This window comes from Pinus tabuliformis, chromosome 5_2 (genome assembly GCF_031772625.1).
Source record: "Pinus tabuliformis cultivar Carrire ecotype Pingquan chromosome 5_2, CPIR1, whole genome shotgun sequence".
NCBI lineage: Eukaryota > Viridiplantae > Streptophyta > Pinopsida > Pinales > Pinaceae > Pinus > Pinus tabuliformis.
In genome coordinates, this window is record NC_142306.1 from 877,493,675 (window position 1) to 877,513,920 (window position 20,246).

The following is a 20,246-nucleotide window of genomic DNA, read 5'->3' on the forward strand; positions in this document are numbered from 1 at the left end:
GATTTTGCATTTGCAAATCTATCCAAGCAATCAAGTTATCGCTCAACAACATTGTCAGCTTTGGATGATTCAAGAAAGATTACATCTCTGGATACAACAAACTTCTTATTGACTTCATCATAGAGACAGTATGCTTTGGAGGTGTTTGAATACCCCAGGAATATACACTTACGACTCCTTGCACCAAGTTTGTTTCTATGTACCTTTGGTATCAAGGCATAACATGTGGAACCAAAGACCCTGAGATGCTTTACCGAAGGAATGTGTCCATACCACATTTCATAAGGATTCTTATTTATAATAGCATTAGATGGACATCTATTCTTTACATATACAGCACATAGAACTGCATCAGCCCAAAGCATCACTTTTACATTTTTGAAAAACATCATGGAGCGCACCATGTTTAAGATTGTCCTGTTCATTCTTTCAGTTAATCCGTTCTGTTGGGGATTATAAGGCACAATTGTTTGATGTTTGATCCCATTTTGGCGAAGATAGTTTTGAAATTAATTTGAAGTGTATTCTTTTCCATTATCAGTGAATAGAGCCAATATCAAATTGTGCATCTTTTTCAATCCATGTCAAAAAGTTCTTGAATTTTTTAAAAGCATTAGATTTGTTCTTCAATAAATAAACCTAACACATTCTAGTGTAGTCATCAATAAATGTAGGCATATATGTATTTCCATTTGTAGAAGGAACAGGCATTGGACCACATAAATATGAATGAATTAGTTCAAGTTTTCTATGTGCTTTAGAATGGGAATCATGAAAAGATTGTTTGCTATGCTTTCCTAGAATGCAAGCATCACATTGCTTAAGTTTCCTAGGAATTGTAGGCAAACCAGTAACACCATTTTTCTTCAACAAGCAGAGGTTGTCATAGTCTAAGTGTCCAAATCTAGCATGCCATAATAAACTTGATCGAAATGTAGCTTCTTCATAATGAGAATTGTATGAGAAATTTTGTGCATGAGAAGAGGTACCCTGCAGCTTGAGAAGCCTTTCTTATTCTATCCTTATCATGACAAGTGAGTGATTTGATGCTTTTCGCACCTCAACCTTGCCATCAAACATATGAATGGAGTGTCCTTGCTGGAGGATGTGGACCAAGGATAGCAAGTTTCTCCTCAGGTGTGGGGGATATAAAACATGATGCAAAAGAAAGTCTGGAAGACCAAAAAATTTGAGCATGATTGTGCCAAGCCCAGATGGTTTGAGTTTTGATTTGTCTACCAAGTATACTAATCCATCAATATTGTCAGTAAAATATTTAAAAAAATCTCTTCTAAAAGTCATGTGGCAAGTTGCTCCTGAATCAAGCAACCAATCATTTTTCCAAGAAGCAAGTGAAGCATTAAACAAGTCTTCATTTACTCCAATATTACAGTGTGCCACAACATAGTGAGCGGATTCAGGTGCTTTACCTTTCTCTTTGTCATTAGTTTTTCTTTGGGTTGGTTTCTTTCCTGCTCAATTCTGTCCCAAGGCAACTTGCATGCGGATGCATCATGTGATCCATCTCTTTTGCAACGTATGCAATGCAAATCTGACTTTTCTCCCTGAGTGTCTGCCCCCCCTGCCTCTGAAATTTCTTCCTCTTACACTTAGACCACCTCTTCCTTTGGAAGAATCTTGAGCAAGATTCTTCTCTCTTTGTGCAAGACACACATCCTCTTCAGAAGACTGAGGAGTTGTCTTCTTCCCAAAATCTTTCTCTCTTTCAACAAATTTTTTCACAAGGGAGTCAAAGGTAATATCTTTGAGGTTTCTATTTTCTTGCAATGACTCAAGATAACTTGAGTAAGTGGGATAAACTACCTTGAGAAAAGCTATCAGAGGAACGTCCAGTTCAACATTAGTGACTTTGATATCATGCATAATAGATTTTACTTATGATGCAAGAGCAGGAGGATCATCATTTTGTAATTCAAGGGTGAACAATTTAATCATGATTTGAACAACTTCAAGTGCAAAGTGTGAGTCATAGAGTTCCTTCAGTTTTTGTAAGGCTTCGAAAGAATTTGAAAATGGTGAAATATGGCAACTCACCTCTTCATTTACTGATGCTGCAATCAATGCATAAGCCTTGTTGTTCTTATTTTCGCAAAATTCCTTGTCTGAGGTAGGTTGTTCTGGATCTTTGTCTCCATCTCCAATACACACTCCTTTCCACAGCTCATTAAAAATGAGAGTGCGTTTGATTTTCTGTGACCATTCTGGATAGTTCTCCTTGCCAGTGAGAACCACTTCCACAATAGAAATCAATGAATGCATTTTAAAAATTTTGTGTACTGTAAAAAAAAAATACTTTTGTTGCAAAATTTTACTCTTGATGGTAAAAAAAATCTAATTTTGATATATATATGGTAGAGGTATATTTGATGGTATTTGAAGCGGTATGGTGGGGTATATACCAATTTTATATACCATTAATGTGTGGTTAATATCCAAGACAAAATTCATGTCCTACAATTCGATTCAAGGCGTTGGTCCGGAATATTTATTACAGAAAAAAAGGCTCACATGAAAGGCAAATGCTAGCTCTGAAGATACTGTTCTACCACTATCATAGAATCTAATTAAGCCCACTTCAAAATCCACAATCTACAACAAACTGACGGACAGAAAAATGCATACAACTGATCCTTGGAAAATACTAACTTCCAAAGGAACTCTCCAAGCATTAAATCAATACCCCAATCAAAAATTCATCGCCCATAACTGCAAAAAAGGCATAAACCAAACCCAACAAAATGAAACTTACAGAGTCCATAACTTATGCGCTACAACAATAAATAATGAGACAAAAACTGCACGAGTATGGAGGCTGAGTGTTAGGGCTACATATGCATGTGGAGGCGAACAAGTCAGATTTCTACAACTCTGCGGAAGCGGCATCATAAGAGTCGAGTGGTGTTATTACACAGTTGACTGATATTGCATTTAAAAAATGGAATTCAATATCATTGAGCCATATGACATTCCACTACTTCACTCTAATGCCATTCCACTTTGATGTTGAATGCACCTCCAACAAACCATGCATCATACACCATGTCCAAGCGGCACCATCACCAGAATGAGGTCTCAGTTTCCACACGACCAGCAAGGGCTTGACAGGTCTCTGTGCTCAACGATGGAGTGGTATGCGGAGGTGAGTCGTTAAGGCAAGGAATAGAAAACGCATATGACAGTGTAGGTAAGGTGGGTTCAGGCCTCAGGAGCATAACAAAGGTGTCAGTTTTGCAAAATAGGCAGAACATAGGCAGGAGGGAGTTACAAGGGCAAAGAGGGAAGCCAAGAATGGAGTTGGCTCTAATACCATGTCAGGCCAGGAGGTAACTCCTCAAAATGAGATTCTGTCATTCATTTAGGTTGTTCATTATTATATACATGAGGGAGTGACTGTTGAGTTTCATCTCCCGATGACTCTCCATTTTCTCGATTAGTTATTTACACTATTTACAGTTGTTCACCCAATCCCTATGATTAGTTGTCAACAATGGAGATACCACCACTACAACTTTCCCAGACAATAATGCAGGAAGTTGGAAGCAAAGGAATTTTCCTGAGCCTATTGCTGCAAGAACGAGGTAGTCTTGATGACATGCCCATGCCTTCAAAGCCTCTTTCTGAAAGTACTTCAATTTTTTTTATAGCCAAAGCGTTGTTGTAAAAGAGTTCTTCTTTCTGTTCCCAATCCAGTTATGTGTCTTGTAAAGGATCAACGTGTAAGTTGTTGCCATGAAATTCATCCTGCAAAAAATGCAGTTGCATAGTATCTGCAACATTTCCGGCTGCATAACTGGAGGATATATTGTCACAACTGTCGATAGATCTAGACTCTTTGTGTCTTCGTTTCCATCAGTAAACATAAATCCAGCTGAATCAAACTTTGTAGAACAAATAAGGTTTTGCAAAATAGAGTAAGCAGGTAACCCAACACTGAGTATTTTTCACTTCGCAGTACGATTCCACTCTTCTATGTCTGAAATTTTAATTACATTTTCCTCAACCAGGATCTTTCCATTACACTCAGATGACTCAAAAGATAATCCCACATCTGCATAGGCTTCATTTATTGTATGTTCTTCTTCAAAGACTTTATGCGCTAGGGACCTGGCATTTTGTTACCTGGGCTGATAAATCCATTCCTTCCATATGATCCATCCTTGCCAATTGAATATCGCCTTCATAAGGTTCTAGACAAAGGCATGCTTTGGTTGCGGTACTTAGGCCTTGGAAAGCAGGATCCTTCTCGCATATACAAGAAATCATTCATGTATTCATCAAACAGTGCTATTACAGACACAACACATGCTAATCCCAACCTAATTGAAGATTCTTGATACACAAGAACAGCGGCATAAAAGCCGAGGAAGAAGCTTGACACAAAGGCACTTAAGACAGCAACAATCACCACTAGAGGCCAAAGAATTATGGCAAGACCAGAAAATGGTACACAAACGGTGTTTGGAAAGTGTCCAACAAGCTGGCTGGGTACGTGCGCTCCCACTCGAATCTCACCCATGTCATTGTGGCACGCTCAGGCCATCTTGTTCCGGCCGATCAGAGTCTTCATTCACAGATTATGATTGAATCCTGGGTCAGCAAAGGATCGCCCTCCACAGGATCAGTTGTAGACCTTTTGGGATGAATCTAAGGACATCATAAAAGAAACATGGGGAAGAAAGGAAAATGCAGGTGAGAAATTGACCTTGGCTGATTCAATACAATGGGTTGTAGAAATGCATATCAAATTGTCAAGATGTGTTTTCTAATAATATATACATCCGTTATATTTTCGTAAAATTTTCAAGATGGAGTATGAATATTGTTGGCTTTTTAATATAAAAAAACAGGTTTCCTCCATTATAACAAATTTTGCAATCCAAAGTACCTTCCAAAGAAGCTCTTTGCCAATTGAGAGACCCCTTACAAGAATATTTTTCCCTTAGAGTGTCCATTTCGTATGCAGATCAATACCAAACACTAAGCCATAGACATAGAAAACATGAGATAGTTATAGCAAGAATTTGCAAGGAAAAACACATAACCAAGACGCTGGGATCACTGTGGATTAGTCTCGAGCAATTACTGGTGGTTTCAATTAGCTGAGAGAACTTTGAACAGTCATACATCTACCATAAAATTATAGCAGCAAACAATGAAAGAATGCTCACCTACAACCACGGGCTAAAAATAGAACTTGTCCAAGGAGAATGAGAGAGAAGAGTGAAAGAGAAAGATAACCACTGCCTATATGAGACTATAACAAAGACTACCAAGGTATTAAGTGAGCGTTACACAAAAAAAAAATACAACTAAACTTACAAACTTGATAATAGGTTGAGTTGGGGACCAAAGAGGTAAATCATTGGGTTGAAGAGGAAGCCTGCATGTTAGATTCAATGATTTTCCTTAAGAGGAAAAATTGCTCGGTTGGAGGGGCAAGGAGGCAAATTGTTGGGTTCGGAAGCTCATTGGTCTGTCAACCTAATGATTTATCTTATCTTGGCTCTGAGGGTTTGAAAACAGTGAGTGTTGTCCTTTTCCTAGCACTAAGAATGGAAAATTTCACCCAGTTCAACATCTGAGGGGCAAGTTGCTAGGTTGGAAGATTTGTTGGCCTTTCAACCTAGCTATGTAGCTTTCCTTAGACAAATTTTTAACTTGATAAAAGACCCCAAAGTCAATGATTTCACTTTGAGTGAAGCTCTACCAAAACTTGAAGGTGAATGCTGCTAGGAAGTCAAACCACTCCACTTCAACAAACTAACTAAGAACTCAAACCAAAAAAAGGGGTGGCCTCTAGATGTCCAATACACATAGATATAAATACCCATTGAAGTCACTATCTTTCTTTGAAACTTAGTCCAGAGCTCTTCAATAACCAAGAAAATTGCAAAGAAGTGTTTGATGAGAACAAAAATCAGTTCTACATACTTGGGATTGAGCCTGCCTTTCATAATGCCCCTCAATATACCAATCTTTCCATGCTTACCATCGAGTTTACAATGCTAAAATCCATATGTTGCCTCACGCAAACTTGTGAGATACTTGTGTATGATGTTATATCTTTAGTCTTGCACAACATACACACAAAATGGCTTTGCAAACATGTTAAAGCCATGCACATAAAATTATCCTTGACAACTGTAATGGCACTTCCTCCATCTGAAGTATTTTTCCCAAAACAAAATATCTTATTATGCCAAATATTCTAAGAGAGGTGAGAAAGGTAAAGGTAAATTAAATGATGACATCCTTGATAGCTAGAAAGAAACTCAATAGTTTCAGTACATCCATAATTGAATGCCAACAATAATCTTTACCTCTTAAACTAAATCAAATATGTTATTTCACTAGAAGATGTTTCCATTATGCTTTCACCAAACTGTTAGTATTACCATAAAAAAAAAATTGAATTGAGTCATCAACAATGCGTGAAGTTCTCGTGTGAGAAGAAAATTTAAAGAGCCTTCTTGTAGTGTCTAATGATATGAAGGAGAAGATTTCGGGAGTGATAGAGAAGTTAATACATGCCAAAGATTTTCTCATAACTAGCTTTCCACAGAGAGCAGCAGAGGTTGGTGGAAGAGTTCAAGAACTCCGACAAGAGGCTCTAACAATGGCATCTAAAGTTGCTCAAGTTTTACAGAAAACCACAGGATCTACGATGGCTGGACTAACATCCTCTATTAGGGAAGGTACGAAGAGGCTAGGTGATGAATGTAAAGGAGGAGCAAAAAAAAAAATCTCAGAAATTTAAAGCATAGGGAGCTATCACATAAATAAGTTAAAGCCTTACTTTCTTCTAATATATAATTGATTCTTAGGAGGAGTTTCTAGTGAACTGCCTAGTTGTGGTCCTGTAAACAATTTTGTAACACTTGTCTTCGAAAATTCCGAATAAATAAAATTTAAAAACCAGAAGCTTCCCAACATAAGGTGGACTCACCATTGTATATAGTATATACCAGTCAAATCCCCTTGGGATTTCTGAAGCATAACTCTTTTTTGTAGTAGAGCAAACTTCTAGATACAACATGATGTCATTTATTCCTATATCTTGGCTGCAAAATTCAATGTTTTGATTGTAGTGAGAGCATTTGGAGTTCTCTGGACATTATTTATCAACATCAGGAAAAGAAAACAATGTTCTCTCTTTTTTTCCTTTTCTAAACACTTCAGATTCGGGAGAAAAAGAAAACACTTCATGAGTTCCATAAGTCACACTTGATGAAGGATTTATATATAAAAAGATATAAATCTTTGTGAATGGCATTCATCTCCCTAAACTTTTGGCATCATGTTATTACATTACATGCTTGATTAGTCTAATCCATATCATTTTTTTCACAATATTGAATAAAGAGTTATTCTTTTTTTTTCAAGGTTGAGTGCCAGATGGTGTTTGTAAACCCTAACCAAGCATGTTGCACATGGAGCATATCTTGTTACCAAATGAACTTATATAAGTGACTATCAATTAACATCTTTTTTGTACTAAGCTTGCAATTGTAGGATTATTTGATGGAGCTTAATGCTTTTATTGAGGGAAGTCATGGTTTGTGCTTACATTCTCCTTGACACTTCCCTCATGACATTGTTGATCACCTCTGGTGAGTGTTGAGGTGTCTTAAGGAAAGTTGTTCTTATGCGCACTTACCTAGTGTCATTGTCCTCGAAATCACATAACCATGGGGGTTTGTTACTATGATTTATTATTGATATCCCATGTTAGATAATGCACATTATGTCCTTGGTTGGCATCATCATTTCTTGTTTGGAGGCTTACATCTAGCACATATGGTGTTTGAAATGTGATTGAGGGCCTTGCATAACATTGCTCAAACATTTGATTTACCCTTAGCACATTTATGATGAGGGATATCCATCAACTAAGAGTTTCCTTAAGTATTGTTGGTTAATTATTGCTCCTTGACATAGTGAATTAGTTGTTGGGCATGTTTGCATGTGTTCATAGGGTTTCACTTGGATTATTGTTTCATGATTTTGATTGATGAACCTTGAAGTAGTACACCCACCCTTTGTTGCATAATTGATGTCCCTTTTGGTGGATGTCTTGATGACATGGAAAAGTGGTTGTGGTTTGTTAGAAGAATGCCAATGGATATTTATAGTTTGGCTATGATGTGGCATGTTGTGAGTAGTTATTTTCTTGATAGAGGAAATCACTCCCCTTATTTGGCATCTTCTCATGCATTTGGAGGCATTCAAACCTTGCTTGGGTGGTCTTCTACATTGACACCCATGGTTTTGGTCACTTGGTATGTTATTTTCACATTGTATCATATAGTTTCTCTTGGTTTGGGAAGATCCTTTATTACTATATTGGAGAGTGTCCTAGCCTCATTACACAATCTCTTAGGGTGAACTATTTATCATATTCCTTGGAGGAGAGGTGTTGGTACATGTGCATTTAACCACTTTGGCACATTGATTGAGGACGCCCCACTTCTTTGAGGAGTTTATAACAACTTTATGGATAATTGTGGCACATGTTTCTATGGGATTACTATTTATGGCCAATTTGGTTGATCCTTGGAGATAATTCCCTAACATCTTTATACTATTTCCATTTGGAGGAGTTACGTTGTTTGTCTACAAGAATCTAATTACCTTGGCATATTCTTTGAAGTCACTCCACTTAAAAAGGTGGTCATGACCATCATTTGAAAATATATATTTTTTTATGGACTACTCTTGAAGGATGAGTTGCTTTCTTCTTGGAGAAACAACCTTAACATCTTCTATTTTGGCCATATATTGGTATCTCTAGGTGGCTAACTACCTTGTCTAAGAGACTGCTCCCATTTTGGCATGAGTATTTATAGGTGAAGTTATCTAGCTACATGGGTTACCCACAAAGATCATTTTGATAGGGACTCTCACTTTACATATACATTTTGGACAAGTTTGTAGTTAGTGTTGGGGACTTAGTTAAACCTTAGCATTGTGTACACCTATAAATAAATGGAAAGACTGAAAGAGAAAATCAGGTTATAAGATATGCTTATAATGTATGTCATGGATAATTAAACTCAGTGGGAAGAGTACTTACCATTGGTATATTTTTTCTATAATAATAATTACCACAATTCAATTAGGATGTCTCCTTATCAAGCTCTCTATGGGAGGCCATTCAGGACACGATTGAGTCGACAAAAGGATGGAAGACACAGTAATAGTCATGATATGATTGTTTCAAAAATGGAGGAATAACTAAGATAGATTCAACGAAGTTTAAAGTAAGCACCAGATAGGAAAAAGAGTTATGTCGATGCACACAATACCGAACAAAGTTTTAAAGTGGGGATCAAGTTTTATTTGTTTTATTTTTTTTGTTATTCCTAACACTATTTAGTTTGAGAAAGGTATGAAGTTACCACCTCGATTTATAGGACCTTTTAGAATCAAAGAGAAAATTGTACCAGTGTCCTATTGTCTTGTACTACCACCCCACTTGCATAAAACTCATGATGTTTTTATGTATCTTTCCTATAACATTATGTTTCTAAAGAATACCACGAACTCTATTAGAGGGAATTATAGGTCTCAAATGTGGGAACCATAATGGTTAAACTAATATGCATATTATACCATAGGGTTCAATAGATCAGGCATCACTTGGTGGACCAAGTTAAGATACAATGGGACAAGTATAACCCAAGATCTGCTACCCAGGAGGACACAAAGACTGTATGTCACAATTACCCCTCACTTTTGACTATTTATGATGCCCATTTTGACTTAGATAGCTACCTATGCTAAGGCTCTATTTGTAGTTCCATGTTATTTATTTATTAACGCTATGATGCATTTAGTTGGACAAGTGAAACTACTTATATAAATCATTAGATGGATTAGGTAGTTATGAAGGAAATGTTTGATGTATGACCTAATGTATGACTTAATTGATGATGATTTATCTATTGCATGACTTATCAGAGCTATTGTTGTTTGATGCATGGCTTAAGTGGATATGATTTATCTAATGATGCATGGCTTAAGTGGATATGATTTATCTAATGAATGACTTAGTGAAATTATGATTTATTTCTAGTATGAAGTACAAAATTGACACGTGGATACTAGACTTAATAACATGATGTTTAAGATCACTTATCTATATATATTTTGTTGTTATATATATATATATATATATATATATATATATATATATATGTATGTATGTATGTATGTATGTATGTATGTATGTATGTATGTATGTATGTATGTATGTATGAGAACTAACCTGCAGATTGGAAAGAAATATATGATAGCCAAGATCTACTCTTCCATTGGGGAAGGTCAAGACATCTAATGAGGAAAGGTACAATGTACATTGTTCTATTACATTTTGTATCTACTGGATATGCACTCTTATGACATGAGTAAAATGTAAATGACAGGTGACAGGACTACCTGACTAGATTATTCGATGACGAGTATCTAACCAGCGTTGTAGTGTGGTCCATATTAGGGTGTTGACCCTAGTGTAAGGAGGGGTGGAGGTATTTCCCACTATTCAACTTTCAAACCTTGAATCGTGGGAGGGCAGTGATGGACATGCTCCCCTAGATGTGTGATGACGATTTCCAGTTGGTGTTGACCCTAGTGTAAGTAGGGGTGGAGGTATTTCACACCGTGTAACCTCCAAACCTAGAATCGTGGGAGGGTAGTGATGGACACACTCCCCTAGACGTGTGATGATGATTTCCAGTTGCCTGCTGGGGAAGTTAGGTCGATATAGTCGACGCTTCCGCCATATTGGTTTTATCAGTGGTTAGATTGGTATAGTTGATGCCACAGTATATAGCAGCAAAGGATGGATAGGGTGGGAATAGAAGTAGGTTAGGAAGGATAGGAGGATATATATTAGTTGGAGACTCTTGATGGGACGTGATGTCATTGTCTGAATTATCAAATTTTACTACTATAACTCTCTCTCTATTTTGTTATGCCTTATTGTCAAACTACTTCGAACTCCTTGTATCTTTTTCACTCTAACTTTAGGACGAAGTTTTCTGAAGGAGGGGTGTATGTAATGCCCTACTTAATCTTATCATGCAAATTGTATTAGTGTTTAAATTACCTAAAAATATTGACTTATAATTATCAAGAAATATTGGTACATACCTACATTGGTGAAACTGTAAATTTATTATTGATATAAATTTTATTATTGTTATTATTCAATTCCCAACTTGTCTTCTCAAATTTAAATTTTGATAGGATATGGTCTTCTTCCATTTATTCCAATTTAAATATCCATATCCCCAAAATGTCTTCTCAAAATATCCTTGGGAGAAGATATGGTCCTCCCCAATTAATTACCAAATTAAATATCCATATCTTATCCCCAAAATGTCCTCTCAAATTTACTTGGAAGAAGATATGGTCCTCCCCAATTAATTACCAAATTAAATATCCATATCTTATCCCCAAAATGTCCTCTCAAATTTACTTGGGAGAAGATATTGTAAGAAAAGTCAAAAGAAAGGATGATGGGTAGTTATGACATTAATGATAGGTGGTTGAGGTGGATGGGAGGAAGAGGCATAAAAGGGGAAGGATGATGAGAGGAGGGGGGGATCCTTGGTCTTGGTTTTGGTTTTGGTTTTGGTTGTGGTTTTGGAGGATTTTGTTTTGGGAGGAAGGTGGAGAAAAGAGAAGGGAGAGAAGGAGAGTGTTTGTTTAGCTTGGAAACACTATATCTGGTTGGACTTGGGCTTGGAGGGCTAGGGAGGAACCTGTGGAGGTTCCCTGGGCTAGGAGATACCTCCTAGTTGGTTGGGAGGCAAATCCAGTCAGGTAGTCAAGAGGGCCAGGAGCTCAGGAGCATCTCAACTAAGCTATTGGAACAGCTATTCCTCCATTTATTGATTACTTATGTAAATGGTTGCAATGAGATCTTTACTTATTTAATTTGTGGTAAATAAATTTTAATGGTATATTATCATCAAATAAATGTTTAGATAGAAATAATTTATTTCCCATTTTATTGTATTTAAAATTAGAGAAATTTGGTTTTTAGTTAGAGGACCCTAAGAGGGAGCCTCACACTTGCCATGTGTCCAACTGACTACAACTTAACTTTTTGTTTTCAGGCTGAGAGTGACCAAGTTAACTGGCCACCTTCAACTTATAAAACCAACATTTTCATATTCTTACATTTTTATCATATTGTACTTAGGAGAGAGTGTGGATGAGGTTCCATACCTGTGTCTTACTTTGCTTGATTGATTCATGTTGGAGGGTGGCTCTGTTGTGCTTCTTTTGGTTTAGGTACATCTTCCCTTTTTCTCTTGTTTTGTTGATTTCATCAAGCTGATAGATTGTATTCTTTGTTGTGATATGCAGGGTTGGCCTCTTCCGTTGCTATTGAGCTTTAGATAGGTGCCATAGTGCCTCCAGGGATGATAATACTCTTCCTCTACAAGGATGTTGAAGGAGGAACCTGGAGATTGATGTTGTTACAATATAGGCTGCTACAGGGTTTCCTGTAATACTACATGAAATTCTATGGCTGCCTCTTTCTGATTTTCTTTGTTTTCCTTTTTCTTAGAGGAGGAATAGGTGTTGAAGTAGGAGTGGAAGGGGCGGAAATGGGGATATGGAGTGGTAGGAGAGGTAGGCTACAGATGGTATGGCCTTTGGAATTTATTTTGTTTTCCTCTCTCTTTTTTTATATATTTTTATTATTTTTCCCTTTTTCTAACTGGATTTCTTGATGGACACGGAGGGTGACATGGTCATGAAATGGTGTTGGTTGAGATGTGGTGAGGTAAATGGCCTCCTCTTTCAACCCAAAACATGCATGTATTTTTTCAACTGAGATTTCATTCCTGTAGATCTTCAAGATTTCCAGTAGTACTATAGGAAACTCTTGTAGTAACTACAGGAAATCCTGTAGAAGTCAGAAAATTGCCTGAAAATTGGATTTTTGATGGTTGGAGATGAGTATGGATGAATGAGACATGGTGGTCATGGAAGATATGAAATGAATGAAGGAAGAATGGGGTTTTTCTTGGCTTGCTTCCCTCTGAACTTGGTGTCCATTATTTCCTTGAAAACCTGCAAAAACCAAGAACTGTTATGAGTGGGCAGGTTTGAGGTCCCTACCATAACATTTTTGTGTTTTTTTCTCTCTCTTTTTTCTTTTTTTATTTGAAAGACAACCAGGTTAACTCCAAGGAGGCTTTCAACTTGTTTTCCTACCCTAGGCACCTCAAGGGAGGTTTTCACCTAGGGATCTTTTATTTTTTTCACTCTTGGGCTGCCTAAAGGAGGTTTTCAACCCAAAAGTGGGCCTTACGTGCCTCATGGAGGTTTTCACCTAGGTCCCTTATTGTATTTTTCATTTTTTCTTTCATTTTTTAAAAAAAAATCAATAGTCTTCAAGAACTCAGTGAGGTGGAACCCGAGACTCCTTTAATAACTATCACTGCCTTACTGATACTACTAAGGAACTCTTCCTTTGGCAGAGGTTCTTTGTAGGCTTTCAATCTATACCCATTGACAAGAAGGATGCTACCTTCTTCATCAATGGTTCTTATCTGAACATCCCCATTGTCATGGCACTTTTCTATCACATATGGGCCCATCCATCTGGTCATCAACTTGCCTTTGAAATCCTTGAACCTGGAGTCATACAACAGAGCCCAATCACCTTCTTAAAACAACTTTTCTTTGATATTTTTGTCATGCCAAACCTTTCTTTGTACTTGAGTCACCGCTTTGTGTAGGAAGGCCTGCATCCTGAATTCATCTAAACAATTGAGCTAGATCGGCCTCTCTTATTGTGCCCTTGTAACATCCAAATACAATTGTGCCTCCATTCTTAAATTGTTGTACTCAAACTCAATGGAGAGCAGAGCCTTGTTCCCATAGACCAAATCATAAGGGGTGAAGCCAGTGGTTGTCTTCCAAGTTGTATTGTAGACCCAAGTGGCCTCCACTAGTCTGTCAGCCCAATCCTTCCTGTAGTTTCTCACCACCTTTATGAGAATGTTTTCCAATGCTCTCTTGGTAACTTCTACTTGTCCATTGGCCTGAGGGTGGTAAGGAGTTGATTTCCTATGCTTGATCTTATGCTGGCTTAACAGATTCCTAATCATGTGTGAGGTGAATTGAGTGCCTTGATCAGTGACTAGCTCTCTAGGGTATCCAAATTTTTAAAACACATTCTCCCTCAAGAACTCAACCACTTTCTCTTATGTGGCTACCTTGACAGCCTTGGTTTCAACCCACTTTGTCAAGTAGTCAGTGCACACAATTATGTACTTTTTTTGTCCTAATGGTGGATCAATGGGCCCAATGAAATCCATGTCCCACTTTTCAAATGGCTCAAAGGTCACTTGAGGATGCAAAGGAATTTCATCCCTGGGAGTAGGTTTCCCCATTCTTTGGCACCGGTCACATTGGCTGGTATATCTTCTTGCATCTTGGTGGAAAGTGGGCCAATAGTAGCTAACTTGTAGTACCTTGAAGGTTTTCCTCTTGGCTGCAAAGTGACCTCCACAAGGCCCATCATGACAGGCCAAAAGGATGTCAAAACCGTCCTCCCCCCTAACACATCTTCTCATAATTTGATCTGGGCCTAGCTTGAATAATTTTCCCCCATTCCAAGTGAATGGGGCGCTTTTCCTTATAAATCTTCTCTTTTCCTTGGAGGACAAATTTGGAGGGAACTGTGCAACTACTAAGTAGTTGGCTATGTCAGCAAACCACAGAAAGAAAACTGAAATAGTGAATAAATTCTCATCTGGTAGCTGGTCATCAACCATTCCTTGCTCATATGCAGGCAAATCCAATCTGGACAAAAAATCTGCAACTACATTTTCTCTATGAGGCTTATCAATGATAGATAGATCAAATTGTTGTAACAAAAGAAACCATCTAATAATTTGGGCATTCACATCAGGTTTTTTCATCAAATATTTAATAGTAGCATGGTCACTATGTACAAAGGTATGGTAACCAGTGATTTAATGTCTAAATGTATTCAAGGAATGGACGACAACTAGGAGCTCTTTTTCAGTCACAGTATAGTTCAATTTAGCGTTTGACAGATTTTTGTTGATGAAGTAAATGGCATAAGGTAACTTGTCATCTATCTGGCCTAGAGCTACTCCTATAGCTTTTTCAGATGCATTAGCATGGATGTGGAAAGGAAGAGCCAAATTTGGGCCTCGGAGTATAGGTGCAATAGTCAACTTATCCTTAAGGGTTTCTAGGGCCTCTTGGAAGCTTTCTGACCATAGTAATTTGGATTCCTTGGCCAATAGTCCAAACAAAGGTGAGGCTACCTTGATGAAGTCTTTTATGAATCTCCTATAGTATCCAACTAAACTTAAGAAGCTTCTGACATCCCTCTACTTCTGAGGAATAGGGACCCTCTTTATGGGAGTGATTTTATTTGGGTCCACTTGCAGTCCTTCCTGGAATATTGGGTGACCTAGAACAATCCCTGTAGTCATCAAGAAATCACACTTCTCGAGACTAAGGGATAACTTAATTTCAATGCATTTCTTTAATACTTTTCCCAAGTTAGAGAGAGCCTCCAGGAAATCACACCCATAGGGGGTGAAATCATCCATATAAATTTCCACAGATTCATGGAATAGCTTTGCAAAGATACTCAGGATTTCCCTCTGAAAAGTGGCAAGGGCATTGCATAATCCAAAAGGAAGGACCCTATAAGCAAAGGTACCCCAAGGACAGGTGAAGGTGGTTTTATCTTTGTCCTCTGGGTTGATCTGGATCTAATTGTAACCACTGAATCCATCTAGGAAAGATAAGAACTTATCTCCTGCCAAACCATCTAATACTTGGTCAATGAAGGGTAGAGGGAAATGGTCATTTTTTGTGGCTTTGTTTAGCTCTCTGTAGTCCACACAGATCCTCCACTTCCCATTTTTATTTGGAACCATAACCATAGGAGATACCCACTCACTATTTGAGACGGGGTAAATGAACCCATCATCCAACAACTTCTGTAGTTCTTCTTTGACTATATCCTTGAAGGTTGGGTTCATTCTCCTCTAGGGTTGGCGCACTGGCTTGTAGCCTTCCTTTATGTAGATGTGGTGAGTACACACCAAAGGGTGCACTCCCTTCATCTCCTTGTAACTCTAGGCAAAGGCATCTAGATGCTTTCTTAGCATGTCACATAACTCCTCTTCCTGATGTGCAGAGAGAGAGGGGTTGATTTTCAATGTTCTTTCTAGACCAAATTCTATCATCTTGATATGAGTATGACTTGAGTCAACTAGGCAAAAATCAATCCAAGGGTTATCTTCATTTTTCTTCACTAACTCATCAAGAGACATGGTGTTGGGGGACAGATTCTAGAGGATTTTCTCAATCAAGTCATCTTCATTAGGTTTCCCCCTCTTATAGTAGCATCTAAGGTATAGATTTGGGAAGAGTAAACTTCATATTTGTCCTCCTCTTCTAACCATAAAGGTAATTCATGCTCCAGAGATGCTTGGGAAGGAGGGTACAAGACCAATTATTTGGACAAATGCCCATTTTTAATGGTAATATTCCAAACCCTGCAACTTATGTAAGCATCAACAGTGTCTAACCATGGCCTTACATGGATGAGGGGATAACCATTGAACTCATTCTTAGGTTAGAGAACTAAGAAGTCAGCAGGGTATTCCCGGGAATCAATGGAGACCATCACATCCTCAACAACTCCCTCAGCATTTTTATGCTTGTGGAAAAACCTGTGAACAACTCCCTCAGGAGCTACTGTGGACCTATCTGCAAGCTGCAAGACTGTTGTGTTCTTTCTTAATTATCCTTGGAGATTCATTTTAAGCATAGTCTCCATGGTCATCACATTGATGGCAGCACCAAGATCGATCAAGGCATGGGGGAAAATGATAGCATCGATGTGCACATCTACCATAGGACTTCCAGAATCTAGATACTTTGAGAAAATCACCTGCCCCAACATTAAGTCATACAATTGTCCAATGACATTAATGGTAGGGGTGTCTTTCTTTCGCCTCCTTGGATGTTTGAAACATTTCTCCTTGATTAACTTGTTGTAGATGGGGACATCCTTGATATCTTGGAGGAGCAGGATTTTAACACAAAGGTTTTTCAATTCACCCAAAAGTTTAGTCTCTTCTAGGGTGTGCTGGATAGGATGGATTAATCCCTTAGGAAAAGGAGGTGGATTTGCTTGAGGGACACTCTCCTCCTTTTCCTCTTCAAGCTCCTCAGGGATGGAGGTTGATTATTTGGAAGCACTCTTCTAGAGTTGAGGTTGATTTCTTAAATTTCCACAACATAGGCAGGGTAAGATGCTTCCCCACTGTAGACCTGTTGTGTGTGTCTCTTGTTCAGGTTCGGATTTGGTTAAGCGGGCATCTAACATTTCTTAAGTGGATCAAGGTGAAGGAGTTGTTGTTGGGATGGAGGTGGAGGCAATAAGGCTGGAGATTGGTTGTATGGGGGCCTCCAACCCTGGGATGGTGCATTCCACTAAGGTTGTGGTAGATTATATGGCTGAAATGGTTGGTTGGCAGGTTGGGAATGGTATTGAGGTGCAAAAGACCAGGGAGAAGGTGTGGACCATGAAGGATGAGCAGGAGGGCACCAAGGGGGAATGGATGCATTCTGGTTAGGTTTGTAATATGAATAGGATGCCCCTTGCATGCCTTTCTTTTATAGTCGAGGTCCTTGAGGCCTCCTTTGGTTGATATAACAGAGTTGTTCAGTCACCCCTTCAGTTCCTTGATACACAACTTTCAATCCAGGTAGAGAAGGGCACTTGTCTATGGAGTGGTTCTCCTCATAGACCAAGCATATCTCTATAAGATTCAATGGACATTCGTTCCTAGGGTGCCTTCTACTGCATCTAGGGAAGAAGAAAACTAAGGCTCTTTATACTTCCTCCTGCTTCCTCTTGATCTGCATGGTGTCCATTTGTAGAGAAAGGGTATGCATCATTTCACTCTTGAAGTCTTCCAACATGTTCCCAATTTCACTTTTTATGGATGTGTTGGAGGAGGATGAACTGACCAAATCTTGACTAGCCCTACCCTTCTTTCTGGCTACCCTAGAATGATTTTTGAAAACTATCTTGATATCATCATAGGGTAACTGATAGATGTCCCCTCCTAACAGCAGGTTTAGGGTTTCTAAGAGATCTTCCCCGATCCCTCTAAGAAAGACTATCTTAAGTGATTTTGGATCGAGGGTGCACCTAGCCCTTTTGTAGTTGAGTTGGAACCTTTCCTCATAATCTTCCAAAGATTCATCATGTCCCAAGGTCATTATAAAAATTTCCTCTTTGGTATCTTTGGACCTGCAATAGTCCCTATACTTATTGTTGAAGGCTTATTGCATCTGAGCCCAGGTGGTGATGTTGTCCCCAGGTAAACCCATGAACCAGCAAGGCTACATCTTTGAGGGTGGATGGGAACAATTTCAACTTCTATTCATTAGAGGTGTAATCATAAGTTTTGGATATGATAGAAAAAGTGAACAAAAATGTGTCCAAGTCCTCTAAGGTCAGGTCATGGAAGTGAAGAAGGGCAGAGGGGCTTATGGTTTTCATCCTAGCATATCAATTAGTTCCTCTGAAGGGAAAAGCACCCTCAACTCTATTCTTAGCTCCTTCTTTGTCTCCAATCCCATTTCTATTTTTAGCCATGGTGTAGGTTGGTGGAATGGTCTCTTCTTCTTCCCCGGCAATGACGCCAAAAAGTGATGAGCACCAATATTGCAGCAAGAATGTTGCAACTCCTGGGGCTATGAACTTTACTTCATCAACCTGGGGTTCGTACAAACTTGGAGGTGACAGTGTTGTATACATAGTAGATGCAATGGTCTACTCTTGTCACTTTTCAACTCGATTGATAGACCAATAGGGTTTTTCAAACCAGTCTTCTATTGACTAGAAGGAGTCTGAATACCAACATGGATAAGGGAAAATTATTCTTAGTGCAAAAAAAAGGAATGTTGCCTACTCTAGGAAATGAAAGTGTTGAATTGGAAGGTGATATAAAGTGACATGAAATCATCTAGCTAAGCATCTACACATTTTTCTTGCAAAAGAGACCTAACTTAACCTTGTATATAAAATCTAGTGATCTGGACTAACTGAGCATGGAATTTTATCTAAGAACTATTGTGATTGTTTCATGCATGTGCTAACTTAGAAATTGTAGAAAAATCATTTTTAATGTTTTAGTTTTATGAATGCAAATGCTAATTTCCAATTTGTTCTTTGGCAGGGGAGACAGGTATGGGGGAAAAGGTCTGGAATAGTTTCAAGGGTATGGAAGCCAAGTGGAGGCCTAACCTAAGCTCAGATGACCATTTATGCTCAATTTGGGCTTAAAAACAGGTTGCTACAGAGTTTCCTGTAGTACTGCAGGATGTCCTAGTTCTACTATAGGATGCCCTATTTTGCTAGAGGATAGAGGCCGAAATATTATAAGGAGGTAGGAAAGGTAAAATGAAGTGTGGGAAAGGTGTCTGATGGAGAATAAGGCATAGAGGAGGTGAACACTATCCAAGGCTCAATCAAATGCTTCGAGATGGTTGGATTTGGTCAAGGAAAATGCCCACTTTGCTTACAAAACAAGGATTCGGATTAGGGTTTGGTGGACTTTGACAGTGTAGGTGGAGAAGACTTTGATGAGGTCTCCCTGCAAATCATAAGCTCCTAAAACAACATACACTAATTTCTTCATTTATGCACAATTTCATTGATACATGGAAAAGACGAGTTGAATGGAAGAAAAACTGATTTATTAATAGACAATGGCTAAGTTTATGAATGGAAGTGCTTCTAAACCATAGCAAACTCAAGAGATCAAAATGACAATTGTAGATACTTCTAAGAGATTTAGAGACATTGGTAAATTCAGTAAGAAACCCTAGGTTATGCAGTAATCAAACAATATATCTATTTTTTGGGGGGTTGTGTGAATGGAACCCTCAAATCATGATCCCAAAAGGGAGATGAGGTGAAGGCCACTATCACAAGATTTTATGAAGTGTTTATTGTCACTATGATACCACTGGTCTCAACAGCTAAATATGAATGTAATTTAAGCATACATGTACAGAAAGAGGAACCTTTGTTGATAGGGTTGGGCCCTAACCCAAGAGCTTCATCCCTTTGAGTCAAATCAGTGTTGGATCAAGGGAATGCTTCTCATTTTCATTAAAATATCAAAAAT

At 38.3% G+C, this 20,246-nt stretch overlaps 1 pseudogene; it reads right to left on the reverse strand.

The window, feature by feature from the left end:
* LOC149162105 (ATP-dependent DNA helicase Q-like SIM) overlaps nt 1–20,246 on the reverse strand; it is a 113,090-nt pseudogene that overhangs the window by 5,933 nt on the left and 86,911 nt on the right.